Source organism: Toxotes jaculatrix, chromosome 20 (assembly GCF_017976425.1).
Source record: "Toxotes jaculatrix isolate fToxJac2 chromosome 20, fToxJac2.pri, whole genome shotgun sequence".
Classification (NCBI taxonomy): domain Eukaryota; kingdom Metazoa; phylum Chordata; class Actinopteri; family Toxotidae; genus Toxotes; species Toxotes jaculatrix.
This window is the reverse complement of record NC_054413.1, coordinates 11,778,598-11,797,451: the sequence shown is the minus strand read 5'-3', so window position 1 is coordinate 11,797,451 and position 18,854 is coordinate 11,778,598.

Here is an 18,854-nt window from a genome sequence, read left to right as displayed (position 1 = left end):
AGACATTATCACTGTGTAGGAAGTTGATTACTAGTGTTTTGATCCAGTTCATACAAAAAATTTACATTTGTTATTTTGTTACCACTCAGTTTTGCACATTCAAACAGTTTTTTTGTACATTATGTTCTTGTACAGACTCATGTAGAGGTCAAAAAGAATCCAGAAGTAGCTGATACATAGTCACATACAGTATATCTAGGCCTGAGTATATTAAATAATACATTAGATGTACTGATTTCTTTGCAGTTGATAGTCATCTTCGAAGGCAGTCTTTAAAACATGCCTTACACTCGGTACAGTCAAAATCCAGTCAAAACTAAATGTGCAAAAATACTGGGAATGTGTGCTGAGACGGGCTGATCAAGGGATTCTGCATGAAAGCTTCGATCCTTTATTGATTTCACCTTTTTAAACTGCATCTCTCCTGAGGGTGAGATTCAAATTACGAGAAAGACACGGGTTAAAAAAGGATTTGCAAATTGACACATGGATAGGGAGAAATTGGACGGAGCTCATTATTAAAATGTCATTGCTAATATTTTGTACACTCACTGTTTATTAGTGAAGCTGAGGTCCTAATTTTAACTGTCTTCACGCATACATCATCTGACAAGACACAAGCTCCCTTTTCCTTTTGGTGTAAGGTACCCAGTACAAAGTGGGGACATGTAACACATCTGGTTGCTTTGAAAAAAAAAGTTGATAAGGGTTGATAATGATATAGAGAACTACAGCAGAAACTGTCATCATTTGTTCTTTGCATAGCACCTTCCAGTCTCACAAATCAAAACTCCAAACCAGAGGCTCTCCATTTGTCTCCAAGCATTTTGATCATTCTGCTTTATCAGTTTCAAAGACAATATCGCAAAAAAAAAAAGAAAAAAAAAAACGTGTCACAGGAGCTAGGCAATTGTGACACTTGGGAGAGAAAAGATAGAGCTTCGATGAAGGTGTTCATTGTTGTTAAGTGCCAAACATGTCTGTTTGTGTTCTCATTCTGTGCTTTGCTTTGGCTTATTCCGGCTGGTCCGCTGCTTTAAGTAGGTGAATGCAATTTGTAAATGTTGACTCCTGTCAAGTAAGCTTCTGTGTGCTTTCGCTAAGGAAAGAAAGCAAATGTCTTTGAGTTGCATCTGTGCAAATCCACACCACAAAATGACAATTCATTACAGTAATGAATGTTCCACAAAAAACGAAGTAACGTATTAGAAATGTTGTAGGTGTTGACTGTATATGACTCTGTACACACAATTTAAGTGTCATTTTACAAAGCAAATGTACATTAATATTAAGTACATGCTTTTGCTCTGTTGACTGCTGTAGGAGGGACACAAAATGGTTGCTTGAGATTAGTCAGATTGGTGAGCTGTGATGTTATAGAACCAAAAAAAAAAAAATTGTGACCGCTACAACCCAAGTCCTCATCATTTCACATTATGACCATCACTTAAACTGACTCACAACCATTGGCTGGGCAAATGTTCCATAATGTGCTTAACTGTAATGTGTTCATTACAGGTTGATTTGTGAGAAATGGAAACCAGGAAAGGAAATCATGTTCAGAGGGAGACCGAGCTGAGATGCTTAAGAGGAGAAAAATGGTGGTGTCAATCTTTTCTTTAATTGTCAGGAATCAAGAAGTGTGTGTGTGTGTGTGTGTGTGTGTGTGTGTGTGTGCCCCTGCGCACCTGCATCTGTTCCTATATACTCAACCACACAAGTGTTGTGTGCTGTATGTTTATGAGCGCCGTATAATGATAGATTCACAAGCTGCTCCCTTCGGACCGCGGCGGGCTCTGACCTTTGACCTTGAAGTCTCCAGTCAGGTTTAATGATCCAGTCCTCTCACACCCTGGAATATGTTACCGTGGAAACATAGCCTTTTCCCCCTCACTCATAATGCAGGAGAGTTCTCCATCCGTGACTAATTCAGTCTCCAACCAAGTCGGTGACCTCTGAAGAGATGTTTGCAGTCTGATCAGTATATCCACGGACGTACTGTTTGTCTCCCTGAAGCTGATGTTAGGATTTCTTCAGGTTAACTACTGCAGTTAATATAATTGACAGTGACCCCTGCAAAAACATCCCATGCAAAACATTTGCATTACACGCTTTAAAAAAATATCCTTAAAGGCTCTTTAGAGTCTTTTATTTTTATTTTTATTTTTTTTTTACTCTTTAAAAGCTTATTTTACATTGTAGCACATTTAAATCTAAATACATTGAGGGAATATCCAGTGACTTTGGACAAGATGCACCTCTTAAAGTGAATGTGTTGCCATATTGTATTTGTCTGCATTTATGTGTTCCATTAATTGTTCAAAAATATACTTTGTGGCCCGTAGTCATGTTTTACACATAGCTGTTCTCAAGTTTGATTCATATGTTGGGGAACAAGGCCAATTTTGTCATATCCATTAACACTAATGTCCACTTGCACATGACTGCATGACTTTAAATCTGCATATTACATTCGACATTAAAATAGAAATAATAAAAGTCATGGCAAGCTAAATGTTAGCCAGATAAAGTGAACAGTGTATGGATTCTGCATGTCCAGCAATAGAGAGGGAGGAAGGAATGGTCCCTTTTAATCAATGTGAGTAATATTTGTGTCTGTGAGCTGGGGACCAGCCACATTATCATGTCAAGTTACAAATTAAAATGCCTGGCCGCTAACAGACTGGGGATATAAATGGACCATCATGGCCATCTAAGTGTTCTAATGACATTTTTCGCCTGCCAGGCAATTAATTCTATCAATCTGCATAACCTTTCCCAAAGCTCAGAAAACAATGGCATTTTTATGGTTCAAAATGAATGGAGTCCCACTGAAAAGTATGCTTAGGCAATCATTAAATTATTTAACAAATGTATTTAATTGGATTTTGATGCCTGGGTGTCTGTTTCTGGAGCACCAGGGCCAGTGCGCTGACTCCAGCTCCGGCTAATTCAATAGGCTAAATGGAATCACTGGAAACACTCTGCAATCATCACTGCATTAGGACGCTCATTCCCATAATGTAAACATTGCTTAAGCTCTTGCCATTTATCTTCTAGTCTTTCTGTCTCTGTTTCCCCTTTATTTCCACCACTTCTCAAGACATTCTTTCGTCCTCCGTTTTAATGAAAGCTGAGGTTGAGTTCCGTTTTGGACTCAAGTGAATTCACAAAAAGCAATTTACCAAAAAGCTAGCACTTCTAGACGCATGAACTGCTTAGCTCCTCACTTTTCATAAATTAGGGGTGGAAGGCTTCCATCAGACAGGGTCTCAAAGGGATTGGGAAGGTGCTAAGCACGTCTGCCTTTAACGGAGGTGAAAAACAGACTAATTCATTAAGCATTGATCACCCCAAATGACAGCAAAGTGCTTCGACATTTAGCGGGCAAATAACTGACAAATTGGCACACAATTTTTGTACATTTCCAACTCTTTAATGGGTAAAGTATGGAGCAAAAAGGCAATAAAAATGTTAGCAGACAACCCGATGAACCCACACCCAGCCCATTATGTTCACCACTCCTTATGGCTAAACGCCCTTAATGTCTTAAACTGCGGGCAAGGGCTGCCCTAATGATGCATTTTGGTGAGTGTTTCTTACTTTTTGATCAAAATTACATGTTTTATTTGATTCTTTTAAATGCAGTTTGTAATAGGAGCCCCATTATGCAGTGGGCGAATGGACCCATTTTGAAGGGTTAGGCTTAAAGTACCTGAGTATGTATTTGAGTAAATGTGCTTAATCTTGGATGGCCTAATGTCATTTCTATCAACACTCCACCCTGTTCCGGCCTGTGAGATGAATACTGATATGACCTCATTATTGTATTATCATTGGTTGGACTGCATGGCTAGCAGACACACATTCATACACACTTCTGCCCACAGTCTGACATAGAAAAATGCAGCATGCAAACATATCAAATGTTTCAAATTTGGCAGCACACATAACTATATACACAGACACATAAATGGTCACAGACGGATAACTTCTGATTCTGTATTTTCAATAGATTCAGCCTTTGGCACAGCTTCTGCTCAAGGACAATTAAAAGGCGTTAGGTCATGTCAGTCAACACAGGATTTCTAGCAGACTGCATCAACACGAAACGTGTGTGAGCGTGTGTTTTTCGAGAGTGTGCAAGGCTGGAGCGGTGCTAGATGAGCAATGAGCTGACCTGAGCCCCAGCCAGACTTTATTAATCAAGGCAGGAAACGTGTGCAACCGCTCAAGCTTGGCCTAAAGACTTTGCTCGCTGTCTTCCTGTTATGTCTGTTTCTCTGTCTCAATGCTCTTTTCCTGTTTGTGTTGTTGGCCTTTCTGTGCTGGCAATGCCTACCTTACTGTCTCTGTCTCTCTCTGTCTCTGCTGATAAATTTTGTCTGAGAGGATCAGATAGCAGTGCAGGAATTTCAAAACAATACCTCTTTAAGCAGGGACTCTGAAAGGTGGTAATGATTTACAGCATCATACCTGTGGAGCCTCAAGAACTTGTGTCTCAGTGATTCATCTGTTTCATCTTCTCATTAATGGCCACAGATGGATTGATGCCTGGTACTGCTTCCCTTAAAACCTGGCTGTCTGTGGTATTCTGACCTAAGTTGTGCTCATTTGCAGTATTTTGTGGTTGGTTGTGATGAAGTGTTTGTGGCTTCCTGGGGCTATTTTACTATTTGGTGCTTATCGGGCTTTCTTCGTGGTATTTTACAATCGGTTGTGGTTGTTTGTGTTCTGCTGCTCTGTGTGATAAAGGCCATGTTTTCCATAAACCCTTGCTTCCTGCAACAATGAACTACTTTTAACAACTCCCTCATCCTGCCTGTTTGCAGTTATTTACTTAAATGGAAGTGATCGACACTGATCGCAGTCAAAGAACTTTTCTTGCAGATTTTCTCCAGAGTCTGACTAGCTGCACACAGATTCAGACAGGAATCCACCAGGAACTGTCATTCCTCCCAGCAGTAGTCTCATTTTTATACCATGATCATAGGTATGTCTTGAAATTAATGTAGTTAGGATTTATTAATTTATTAAAAGTACAATATCACACATAAAACCCCTGAGCTTAAGTTTTAGACCTGCTGCTAAGTCCTAGATTCCTAAACTACTCTAACTTCTTTTATTCACAAAGAAACCCCATTGTTAGCTTGAGTAAAGCAGATGGAATAAAGAGAAAAATAGCCTTGAAAAGTTTGTTTGAAACTCTGAGAAATCTAATGGCAGTTATAAGTGACTATTGCTCTTACTGAATATTGCTGACACGATTTGAGGAGTCTGCTGTCAAAAGAATAGGCTATGTAGAACCAGATGTAGCTGTAAAGTACATCTCACTCGGGGGGTCTCAAGACTGTTATACCAAAATGACGCAAACAAGGCAGAGAAGAATGATTAATGTGATTGCAAGAGTGATTGCAGGACTGACTGATGGTTGGCCTCTTTTAATAAAAAGTTTGTGACAAATAACGTATTTTTTTTTCGTCACAAGAAAAGGAGCAGAAGTACGGCAGAGTTGGGAGGAAAGTACTCAGACAAGTTGGTGCAATATTGACTGTGCCACCTGTGATGTGTGTGACTTCAAAGCTACAATTACTTTGAGCGGTTTTAAGACTGATACCTGCTCATGTTAAGAGGCAGCCTCTCACCTCCGGAGAGCTGCCTGCCAGACGAGAAATAATTCATTTTTAAGAAACTGAGGCAAGGGCAAATTCTGCTGCACAGTTCTCTTCACATCCATCTTCAAAGAGAACCAAGTTCCTATATGAAACAATGGAATATTTGGCTTCTTATTCATGTCATGGAGCTTTTTTTTTCTTTTCCCTGTGCAGGGTCCTTTAATTCCTCTATTGTTATTGACATGCCCTACTGGGAAGGCCTAAGAGGCTTTTTGGACGCCACTGGACACTCTTAAACATAGACCAATCAGAACTCACAATAACAAGTTGAACATTCATTCCAGAACTGCAGGGATTTTGGTATCAGGATGATCTCCATCTTTAGAGAGACAATAAAAAGTCCCAAAGACATCCTGGGTGTTTCCACGAGAGGCCATTTTGTTCGCTGCAGCTGTTTCCTCATGTCTCTTAAATGACAGCTTTTCTGCAGCCATTAACATGCATGCCACTGAAACAAGTATTATAGTTTAATTCCTACCATGAAAAGCTTCCAGAGGCATAAAAACGGAGCCACGATATGGACGGGGGGGGCAGGGGGGTGGGGGGGGTGGGGGGGGTGAAAAGACAGACAGGCTCCAGAGGCCTCATTGCTTGTGTGTTGCGTTGACTTAATGGCAAATGGATGTCATTGGAATTTCGAGCGAGGCAGCAAGATCTTATCGCGCAGATAAATGAATAAATATTTTACACTTCAGCTGGATTTTTTTTTCTGCTACAAGAAGGCTAGAGTTGAGGGGGGAGTCAAGTAAATTAAGAAAAAGGAAAAGAGAATGAGAAAGAATAGGAGAGAAATAAGAGCTTGGGATGTGAACTCTCCTAATGTTATTCAGAGGCAGTGAGTCATGTAAGAGAAAAGGATCTTTTCTTGTACCAGTCAAGGACATTATCTGCTCCTGCTAGCAGTTATTAGCATTAGCATTTATATATTCAATGCAATTTTGAGGTCTGGTGATACTCTGAGGGGTCAGGAGAGGAAAAAACGAAATGAGGGAGGAAGGATAAAAAAGGTCTTTTCTCTGTGCACAATTGGCACTAACCAGGACAGAATAACCAATGAGGTAAGACACAAGGACATTTCATGCTGGAATTCAATCTGTGATCGGAGCTCAAATTCTCTCCAACAACAGGAGGAGGCCACACCTTGGAACAAAGCAGAAATAATATGGTCAATTGCGGAATGACCGAGGGATGAATGTTTTGATTGTTTGAGATTGTGAACAAGTACTTGAATCTTAGATGATTGTACAGTATATGTTTGTCGATTAAAGGCATGTATTGTGCACTTATTTAGTAAAAGTTCTTAATATTATGCATTCAGTGAATAAAATCCAGACTCCAGAGACATGTGATAACGTTTGTGGGCCAGATTGTATTCGAAGCAAATGGTTTGAATAATTGAAGACTGGGTGTTAAATTGTGTTTTCAATGAAAGAAAAGTGGGGGGAGGTGATCCACTTGATGGACACACACACACACACACACACACACACACACACACACACACAAACACACGGTGTCTGGACGTGTCAGCTAATGGTTTATCCCCCCAGCAACAGAGGGTCAAAGATCATGAGCTCAACCACTCAGACGGTTTGACGCAGTTAAATGCATCATCTGTTCAATTTAAAGACAATAAAAGGCAGTTGAAATGGTCCATACCTCTCTGATAATTTCGAAAATTTGGGGCCATAATGACACAGATGATTGTAAGATTCTTCTTTTGAGACAAAAGCCGTCTTTTAACTGCTTCACTGATCTGTCTCAAAGTGTACAGCTTGATTTAGAAGTAATTATTGGCGTGCAGAAATGGTTAGCCTGTCAGGGAGAGCTACATAAACTGTATATTCCAGTAATAAATAAAATACCAATAACAATGATGTAGATTTGCTTAGTATTCTCGTATTTACCCTCCACCAACCCTCTGGTGTCATCCCTCTGAATAATGCATCAAAAATGCACTTCGCATTGATATTTTAAAATCGTATTATTTTATTTAATTAACCCATGGTAAATTGTTGTGCACTTGGACGTGCCATTTCAAATGCCTAAGCACCATTATACACTGAAGTTTCTTTGACTTGGAAGACAGTAAATACTCCCACCTCAGTGATAGCTCGGCATCGCATGCACCTACATCATTCTGAAGGCAGGTGGGATGTAATGCCCATCATTTCCACCGGTGATGTGCATTAAGGAAGCTCTGAAAACAATATGGGCTTTTTCTGTAGCGACAACAGAGCTGGGAAAAAAAAAAAGAAAAAGAAAAAAAAAAGCTTTGTGACTAAAACTACTTCAGTTCTTCATTTTAATACAGAGCAGAGACAGAGAGAAAGGGAATGAGAAACTGCAATCCATGAATCTTTTATCGACATTCATATTTCAATATACCACCTATGTGAAATATCATCTTTACATAAATTCATCCCTTAGTGTGTCCACAAAAATCATCTAATCTCAGATATAATGAGGCTCTTTATTCTCATCATCTTTGTGTTTGTCCCTCCCGCACCCCCCAAAACCTTCACCCACACACTCATCACACACATACACCCATAGCCCACCTTGTCCTAGACAGTCATTGTGCAGTTGTATTAAGTGGTAGGGGGCAGAAGAGGAGGGGATGGGGCACAGTGAGGGGGGGGGGGAGGGGGGGAGGGGGGGGGGGGGGGGGGGGGGTGCACATTCTCTTCTGAGGCTGACTTTGAGATTGTTATTATCATTTTCAAAGCATCAAAGCTTTCTCTCTCGCTTTCTCTCACTCTCTCTCCATCCAAGCTTAAAGAGATGAAAGTTTGCCTTTGTTCCATCCCCTGCTACATTACCTCTATGCATTAGGCCTCCTCTTTATCCGTGAAATTACCTTTTAGCTTTCTCATTCAGTGCAGGCAGTCTGCATGCGACGAGATGGCTCGCACTTTTTCACCACATCATACCCCCCCTCCACACACCTCTCTCTCTCTCTCTCTTCTAAAAAGATTGTTGCATTTGCAGTTTGATTTTGTCTACACCTCTCTCTCTCCATTTCACTGTATTTCTCTCTCTCTCTCTCTCTCTCTCTCTCTCTCTCTCTCTCTCTCTCTCGCTACTTGATATAAGGTCCATCTGTCCCTTCATTATATGGTTAGTGTTGTTCTTTGATCGTTCTATCTCCAAAGCAAACACAGGGGTCTGTGTTGTTCCCCCCATCACGCAGATGGCTCAGAGATGATGGCTGAGATGCTTCTGTTCTCGCTGCTGTTCAGAGAGCCACTTTCCCAGCCTCTTAAATCACTCTTTGAAGCTGACAGGAAGCACTCTAAGAGAGAAAAGTTGGTTGATCGTCATGCAAAAACACCTTCCTCTCCCCCCTTTTTTTTTGGTTATGAATGCTTTTTCCCCCTCTTTGATTCAGCTGATCTTGCTCTGTTTTTCTTTTTCATATCTATCTATCTATCTATCTATCTGACATTTTTGTGACAGTCTCTAAACTGAAATATTGGGAGCAGGTGAAATTACTTTTTAATACGGATTATATTTTTACAAGCCCCTGTAAAATATTCTGAAACTCCTAACTAACAGCATTACAAGCAGTGGCTGGGAAACAGTGTATAGGTCAGTGCCTTTGCAACCAGTGCCAAGTCAATAGATTTAATAAATGTTCCCATGTCCATAAAATGCTCATATAGGAGTAGCCACTTAGCCTGTGTGTTTGCTTTGCAAAGCAATCCATGTGAGTAAAAGTCCTTTCCACGCTCATAAACTCATCTCCAGAGAAGCACTTTAGACTAGGCATTGTTTGGCCGCAAGACAGAATTAATATACAAATGAGCAAAAGTGTATATGTGTAAGGGATGGGAGATACACACAGACAGAGATACACACAAATATTCTACACAGCTGGAATGACTCTTCGCAGACTAATGTAATTAATAGCTTTTTATCCATGTAGAATTTGAAATGAAGATGTAAATTGTTCGTTTAACATAGCCATAGGACATGGAGTCTTCTGCTGTCAGAGTCAATTACAGACTCAGCATAGTCCCAGACTTTATGAAAACCTAATCAAGATGTGGTCTGTGTGTGTGAGTGTGTGTGTGTCTGGAACCAAGATGAGACATGAAGTGCAAGCTTGTACGCATGCATTTGTCAATGTGTGTGCATGTGTGCGTGTGTGTGTGTGAATGTGTCAGTAGCTTGTGCCGTAGTGTAAGCAGAATGTTTTACACTGATTCTGGGCAGTTACACTGATATAAAAATATCTACAAACCAAATCTTATCAACAGAGAAAGAAGCTAGTTCCACTTTTGCTACTGTGGTGGAGTGGAGGAGGGTCATACAGTGATCTTTTAAAACATTTTTTTTTAACTTTTACTGCCACTTGAGCTATTTTCTGGTCATGCTGCTTTAGTCAGGGTGGTGTAAGATCTAACTAAATTGGCAGTATTTTATTGCAGCCTGATTTCACCAAATGGTATATAAATAACACAATTCTTAAGTCATTTTGTCTGTTATCACTATGCAGTTTTTGCTTTTTGTGTGTTGTTTCCCATGATTTCTCTACCAACTAACGCCAAACCCTCACCCTAACTAAAACAATGTTAAATGGCACGCAAAAAGTGGAAAATATGTAGATGTGTGCTATTTTTACGCCATCCCATGATACCACGTAGTAAATTCACGTTTTACATTACAGCTTGAGATCTGTTGAAGTTTTATTAAAACAGACAAAACAGAAGAATATAATGTTGCTATAACAATAGATAAAAGTACTTAGGGTGAGATAAATAAATTAATAAATATATAGATACAGATATATAGATATATAGATATACATAGAGCTGAAACAATTAGTCAGACAACAACTATACAACTCAATTTCAAAGCCAAAAAGTTTGTTAGGATAATAAACTGTCTATGGATTAGATTTGTCTTTTTTTAGGTTCTATAGGAGAAACCAGGAAACCATATTAACATTTTATGTGAAACATATAGACTCTATTCAGTTTTTCACCTGCTGATGATCAGTTGGAACTTTTTTTTTTTTTCAAAGTTTTCTATTTACCAAACAACACTGTTACTATTACTCAGAAAGTTGAAATCAGTAGTGAAAAATCATGTTAAACTTTCTATTGCGACTTGTCATGCCGATGTACAACTGACACAAATTCTGTTGACAGAACTCAAATACTTAAATGAGCTCAGTGGAGTAAGCCATGCGGGCGGAGGTTTTGCTTCTGCAGAAAGTCATTTATAAACGCCAAGGGTAGCCATTCATGCTCAATGATTTAGGACTTTCAAAACACATTTCTAGCTCATTTGAATAATAATGGTCATAAAAAACATTGCCTGAGGCGCAGCAAGCATACATCAACCAACAACAAATGCTTTCTGAAGTTGTCGAAAGGCCCACAAACACGAAAACAATTAGGACACACAACTTAATTTGCGAAGGGTATGTTTCTTTGTTACGCCATGCTCATTTTAATGAGTCTGGAGGCAGTAGTGTCCTGTAGTTTGTGCTGCTGATTGATTGACTGTTGCAGCCATACAGTGCAGGCTCAGGCAGACCTCTCTTAAAACTTGCTATGTGTATGTAGGTGTGCGCACGCCTGTTCATGCACACATCTTGCTTTCCCTGCTTCCTTATGCCTGACTTAATCGCACCAGGTAGATGATGATAAGACATTCAAGCACCCACATGCGTGGACTCACACAAAGACGGATCAAACAAACCTATCCACTTCAAAAAGATGACCTCATGATTGCTGTACATCAAAACTAGCATGCAATTAAGGTTGAGTAGTGTTCATCAGTCTGGCCTCGCTTTGTCCAGAGGCTTTTCATTGTCCATCACACTTAGTAGAAAACATCATTGTAGAGAATCATAAGATGAGTGCAATTACATATTGTTAGTGTGCTGTTAGAAAAAAAATCAACCTTTAACTCTTAAATAAAAAAAGAAAATATGATTTTACCATACATTCTTGCCATGCTGTTGACTTGACCCCAAAGATTAAAAAAAAAAACATGGGAAACAATACAAGTGTAAACCTCAACATAAAAGAAATAAATACACAGTATAATAACATAAAATATAATATGTTATTTGTTATATGATTGCATGTGACATTGTACTGATGTGCTTCTGTATCCCAGAAGCACATCAGTATCCCACACAGCCTACCACACACTAAAAACTAATTGTGTATGGGAAACATGGTATTATCCAAAGTATCTTTAAGTGCAAGTGGTTACAATAAGTTTGAAAAAGTGGTTGAAAATATAATTTCAACTAGACTGTCTTTTCTCTTAAGAATAGCTAAGTGCTTTGTAGGGGAGCATTTCAATAATCAAAATGTAATTGTCAAGTGCAAAAAAGATATTTTTTCTTTATTATGAGAAAAGGATTTGTAAAATTGAGTGCTTTTTTCTTTTCTTTTTTTCTTTTTTTTTGAAACAGGAATACATTATTTACCGAAATACTCCAGTGTTGGCATTGTCAGCCAGACCAACTAGACAATCCTTATCAACATTTCTGAATTGAGAGCAACCCTAAGTATGATAAATATGCTGGAAATTTTCAAGGGGAATGCTTAATTCATTATTACAACATGCCAAATATGTACATTTTCATGTGTGCTACGTGGAATAACAAGTAATGTAAAATAATGAGAAAAGATTCAGTAACAAGACAGCATCTCATAATTATGACAATGATCTAGCTTCCCCAAGATAACATGGCAGCTTGTTTGCCAGGTGGATGCCGCACACATCTGTAAGGTTTGAGCTTGAATCACAAAATGATTTCTCTCCTGTTCCATAGCTTGTTGTACACAGTGGCCTCAACTGCTGGCTTTTATTGTCTTTGTAAAAATGAAAATCACACATTGTCTGTCTCCGCTGGAGACCATGTACACGCATCCAGACAGTACATGCATCCACACATGAAACAACATGCTGAGACACACACATACACTTGCTGCACACAAGAGGACCATACCCACCGCAGCCTAGGTGGAAGTGACACAAACAAACACGCACAACTCACTGACTAAAAAAGCTCCCAGCAAACAATGCAAAGTGAAAAGATATTAATATTTAAATAGATCATTTGCAACATTGGTATAATTAGCGGTTCATATTCATGTATTCACTTCAGGGATATCACATTGAGACATGTCTACTTATTCAAATAAGATGCAACATGTCAGAGGGTGCATGTATGCAAATGCACATATGCCGCTAATTACACATTGCCTGTCACAAAGAGGGAGAGGCTTTCAGCAAAAATGTTCAAAGTTTTCTATGAACTGTTCAACCAGGCTGCTCAGACTGCTCAGGTCTAATTAAAACATGCATGTCCCCAAGGCCTTATCAAAGCACTGTAGAAATATGTACATCTCAAATAGAGGAGAATTAGCTAAATAAAGGACCTCCCTGGTGCTTTTGTCCTGCTCAGATTCCAGGCTTTGCGCTAACAAACTTTATTTCTGATTGATACTGATAGTCCACCGCAGGGATTTGAGAATATTTTGACCTGAGGCGGGGGACTTTTATTTTGACATCTCCTCCCCTGGCGAAATCCCAGATTTGATACTGCACTTGACACCAGCTGTATTGAAGGCTGTTGTGATGGAGATTGTTATTTTAATGAGGTGGAAATGAGAGGTAAACCTTCTAGGAAGTGTTTTCTAATTAACCAAATGATTTGGCCCACAGGGTTGGCTACTGACAAATTATACATTCTGTACCGCACAAGATTGATAACAGTATTTATTTTAAGGCATCAAAGGCAATTTTCTTTAAAAATTTAAAAAAAGAAAGAAAAAAGAAAACTATTGGAATCTTTACAAATACAGCACAAACATTTGACTGATTCTTACTGAGAACATAATTTCACCTGGGTTTGATTTGTTGTGAAAGACAACAAACCATCAAGGTGTAAAAGCCTTATTTTTCCAAGCTCTGTTTTATAAGTTACAATTTAAATCTTCAAAAAAGCCTTTTTTTTAACCAAACATGAAACAACTAAATCATCAGTCAATTCTCTAAAAGTGGACAGGTGTAGCAAATGCTCCTGCCAAACATGATTGTTGAGAGGGACATTTGTGTCTCACTGTCTTGCTTTCAAAAAGTACACATACATTTATGTTCACATACGTTTACATTTGCACATGGAAACACAATGGCTCAAAGTGCAGAGCTGTCCAGAAGCCTGTCTATGTGAGGAAAATGTATGCAGCCTCAAATCAAAGTGATGTTGCACACAGTAATCTTTCTCTATTAAGGATGTCACTTTTTGCAATCTTTTTGCAATTGCAGTCTAATATCCTTTACCACTCCACTGCTGGGATGGTGAGCTTCTGCGAGCGCGCATACACACACATACACTTACTGTCTCGTCACACACATCCACGGTGTGTAGGTATCCCGCTGAAGGAGTCAGTCATGTGTATCTTTCAGATAGGAGTTGAGAAAGCCCTTGATTAGGACAGGAAGTCATGTGTGTAAAATTCACACTTTTTCTTTTTTTTTATTTTTTGGTTACCACCGTCTTTCTATACATAGTGAAGGTAGTGTGTGTCTGTGTGTGTCTGTGTGTAGCCCACACGTCTGTAGAGATCATAATTAACTGACGTAAAGGTAAATAGTTATATAAAATTAATTACACGCTTACAGTGAATTCCTTTGTACCTTTTAAAGTCAGCTCAGTTCTAATTTCGGGGTAAAATAATTAGATCCGGAGCTGTTTTGGAAATGAAACGCCTTGCTTCTGCTATGAAAGGCAAATTATTTACACTTGGTTTGTTTCTGATGATAAAATTCAAAATGGAGACCCAACAGCCTTGTGAACTGGAGATAAAAGCAACTATTGTCCAATTCTACTGATCTTCCTCAGGTGTATTTAGATCTTTTTTTTCTTTACTTGATTAAACTTCATTTACTTAGAAACGCTCTGATTCCCATTGATAACTGCTAATATTTCCCTCAGCATGCTAATATTGACCATCACCCACCTCCACTGAAGGAACAGAGAAGTCCACCCTATTACACACATACATTTTAGATGTTATTATGGTGTATAGTGTAGTTAGGTAATTGTTTCTTTTTTTCTTTTTGATTTACCCACTCTTCAACTTGTTTCATATGTCTAATTCTGTTTGTAACTTCCTCCATTTTCCAAATGTTTTCCCCTTGGAAACACCCAAAGAATGAGCTCGTACTTGTTGCATCCAGCTGTGGGTTTATACAAGTAGGTGGAGGGAGCGATGAAGATGGAAGCAAAGGGATCAGGCTTTTCCAGTTGAGAAAGAACGTGAGGGTCACCAGTTACTCAAGACACAACAGGTCTTGTGACTGTCCTCTTGCGTTGTGGCATTATGGACTATTAATGCCGTGTCACTGGAGAAATTGCCATCTCGGCCTCTTCTGTGATGGATTTCTCCCTGATTGCTCAACATGAAAATGGTAAGAAAATACTTTTTTTTTGTTTGTTCTCAGGAGATGAAAACAAATGTCTACTATTTGAAGATGATGTTTTCGGTATAGTAGTTTTTCAGCTTCTCTAATTCTATTGTAGTTGTACTGGAAAAATCATTGTCATGTATTTTTCTTTTTTTTTTTCCACAGGAATACAACATAATCAAACTCTACTCATGGTTTTCTCCATGTTCGCAACAGCAATGCTGTACCACTTTGGTCCAGACTGAAAAAAAACTATCAGATGAATTGCCATAAAATTTTGCAAAGACATTCATGAGTTTAGTGATCCCCTGACTCTAACTCTAGCAGCACCCTGAGGTTTCATGTGGAATGTCTCAGCAACTATTGGATAGGTTGCCCTGAAATCTGGTAGACATTTTTTTTGTTCCCCCTCAAGGTGAATTGCAATAACTGTTGTGATCGCATAACCTCTCATCTTAGTGCCATCATCATGTCAAAGTTTCAGTTGGTTAACTATTTTGGTTTATGAACAAATACCGGTAAAATCAATGACATTTCTATAAGCCTCAGCTGTACTTTGTATTTTGGTGCCAATTAGCAAATGGTCAAGTAGCATTTGGCGTAAATACAGCCTCACAGAGCCACTGACATGGCTGCAGACTCTTAGACTTGTTCATTTAGTAAAAAGAGATGCAACATGACCTGAAAGTCATGGGTTGGATCCTTGTATTAACCCAGTGTATCCAGACTTCTATCCAGTCCTGTCAAACTGAAGCTACTGGGTCTGCAACTCAACCTTGCTATGAACGTCATCATTTGAACCAAGCACTAAAGCATCTAATTTAACAGGCAAAAAACACACCTGTAACCAGAAAGAAGAAGAAAAAAATCAGGATCAAGTTTTGTTAGAATGAAAACCTCCAGACTTTTTGGCCTTCATGTCACATGGTTATATCAAAAAAAAAAAAAGTGTAGTGAAGGCATTTTCAAAGAGAGGTATCCAGCCATACTTTGCTTTGATTCCATGCTGCTTAGTATATAAATAAGGGCAGTATTCATGCACCCTTATTACTGTTTGATATCACCTCTTATGGTGCAAAACATAGCCCACCTACATACCACAATTTGCAATACATTTAGTGTTATTGACCAAGGTCCAAAGGCGCCCTATAATTTAAGATACCAAGCACAGACTTTTACTGTGCCTCACTACAGGGTTCCTAATATCCTTTGGATTGAAGGTGCTTTAGTTTATGCTGCGAACCCGTGAAAACATTAGAGGGGTAAAAAGGTAAATATTTTCTCAATGCATATGGAGTTATCTGAAATCATGGCTCTAGTATTCCGTCTTCAAGTCTCCCTTCTCTCCCCTTCTCCTCCTTTCCTCTCTCACCCCTTCTTTCTCAGTTATGTCCCTCGCCTCTGGCAAATGGAAGTCATTTGTTTGTGTGAACTTCCCATAACCCGCAGCGCTTGAGACACTTATCATTCAGAGTGGGGTTGCTTCGTTCCGAGTTGTAATACCTCTTCTCTTCTCTTCTTTTCTCTTCCCTTCTTTTCTCCTCTTCCTTCCTCTTTTTCCTCTCACACCAGTGCCATGTCAGTTCCAGCTGAGTGTCACCATGGTTCATCATGAATGAGTCCCCATCTTTCTCCATTCTTGCACTCCCTCTCATACTCCCTTCTCCCCCATTTTCCGTTCTATAGTATGCCCCTTTCTCTCTCTCTCCCTCTCTCTCCCTCTCTCCAGTCTCATTCCCCACGTAATCTCGGGGTACACAGGGCCATTTTCATTACTGCACTACTCATCTTATCATCCATGCTGCCATCTCCTCTGTCTCCTGTCTTTTTTATATTCCTCTATTCTAACAAGTTCGCATCTCAGAAGCCATCAGTGGCCCACCCCTTTTCATTTCCCTAATGTACCGCCCCAAATGCACACACACACACACACACACACAGACCGTTGCCTGGCCCTAACCCCTAATTTCATTGCCCTAACCTGCTCCCCATCATCATGATGTAGAGCACACCCCAGCTCCCTGCAACCGTGTAAATCACTCTGTGTGTGCGGTGTGTGCATGTGTGTGTGTGTGTGTGTGTGTGTGTGTGTGTGTGTGTGTGTGTGTGTGTGTGTGTGTGTGTGTGTGTGTGTGTGTGTGTGTGTGTGCTGCCAACAGTACAGTGTTTTTAAAATTATTTATCTGTGTGCACATCTCTGGGCAAAATGAGCAGTAGCAAGACAAAACACATAACCTAAACGGGAAATGACAGTATTAAAGAGGAAGAAAAGGCGAGATAAAAAGAAAGATGGAAACAGAAAGAGGGGTGAGACTGAGAGAGACAGACAGAGAGAGGAAAAGAGTGATTTTTAAGGAGGGAAAGCTGTCATTGAAGGCCGAGGTGAGCCCTAACCCTCTTGCTTTCTTTAATCCCTCATTTATGTGAACTCAGCTTTGGAAATGAAGCTGTCACTGTATTTTCCTTCCCTTTACCCATGCTGTGGTATAATCAGAAACCACACATACATGCAACACACACACACACACAGCTGCAGAACGGAGTCACAGAAAATCACTCAGGAGAGGTTTTAAATTCATTCCAGAGCTGGAAGCAGAGATTCATAGAGCCTCACCTTGTCTCCTAGAGGAGGAATCATCGTATATGTTGGAGACAGTGGGGAATTATGGGTAAATGCACCGGTGAGGAATGATAGTCTGCAATCTCTGGCTCTAATCTGGGATGGTTGACACATGCCATTCATTTCAGACTGTACCACTATTTTCCTGCATGGTATAAGGTCTAAGTTTGTGACTTTGCAATCTTTTCTACCTATTTATCAGGTAGAAAATATTTGGATAGCAGCATATTTGGAAGCAACAATGTAACGCTGATAAAAAAAAAAAATGCTGAAACACTATTGTGCTGAAACACCTTTGTTGTTTAAATAATCTTGATGAAACATCTTTAATAGTTGTGTTGAACTGTAGAAAAGCCATATTATAATTTCCAAACATGAAACGTGTCAGTGTGTTTCCCAGTTTCATTGAAAATGAAACGATTGAAATACACAGTGTGCCATCTTAAATGCTGCAGCTAAGTAAGTATGCTCATGGTGTCAAAATGTAATTTAAAGAGATTTTTTTTTTTTTTTTAGTTACATTTAATTTTTATATTCATCTTATTATTTTGACCTAGAATGACAGAGGAAGGGCAAAGTACATTGATAAAGGGCAGCTTGTCGATTGCAAAACCACAGACTTGCACTGCCATCTAGTGGTTACAAGAGAAAGTGAGTAGGTGGTTTGATGGGTGGATAGAGGGATAGATGCATCAGTTACTTGATGGACAGATGACCAGAAAATGGGAAGGAAATTTCTGCTATCCATGTCCAGTGTTTGAAACCTTTGAACAGCTTCAATAATGATTAAATAAATATATGCAAAAAAAAAAAAAACCATGACAACCCAGGTTATATTTCTGCACTTGCTGAATATATTTTCATCAACAGTGTATTTTCATTTAGCATGTGAATTGAGCTTATTTTTTCTTCTTCTAAAATAAATAAATAAATAGAGCCTCTTGATATCTTAAGATGAATTTAGTTTTGATGTTATATAATTTCAAAGTTTTTGCACCAATTTCAGAATTAATAAATATGTGAGAAAAGTACAAAGTAGAAATTAGGATCATTTTGGAAATTACAACAAAGTTAGCCAGTAAACCTAAGATGCAACTTTAAAAAAAAAAAAAGAA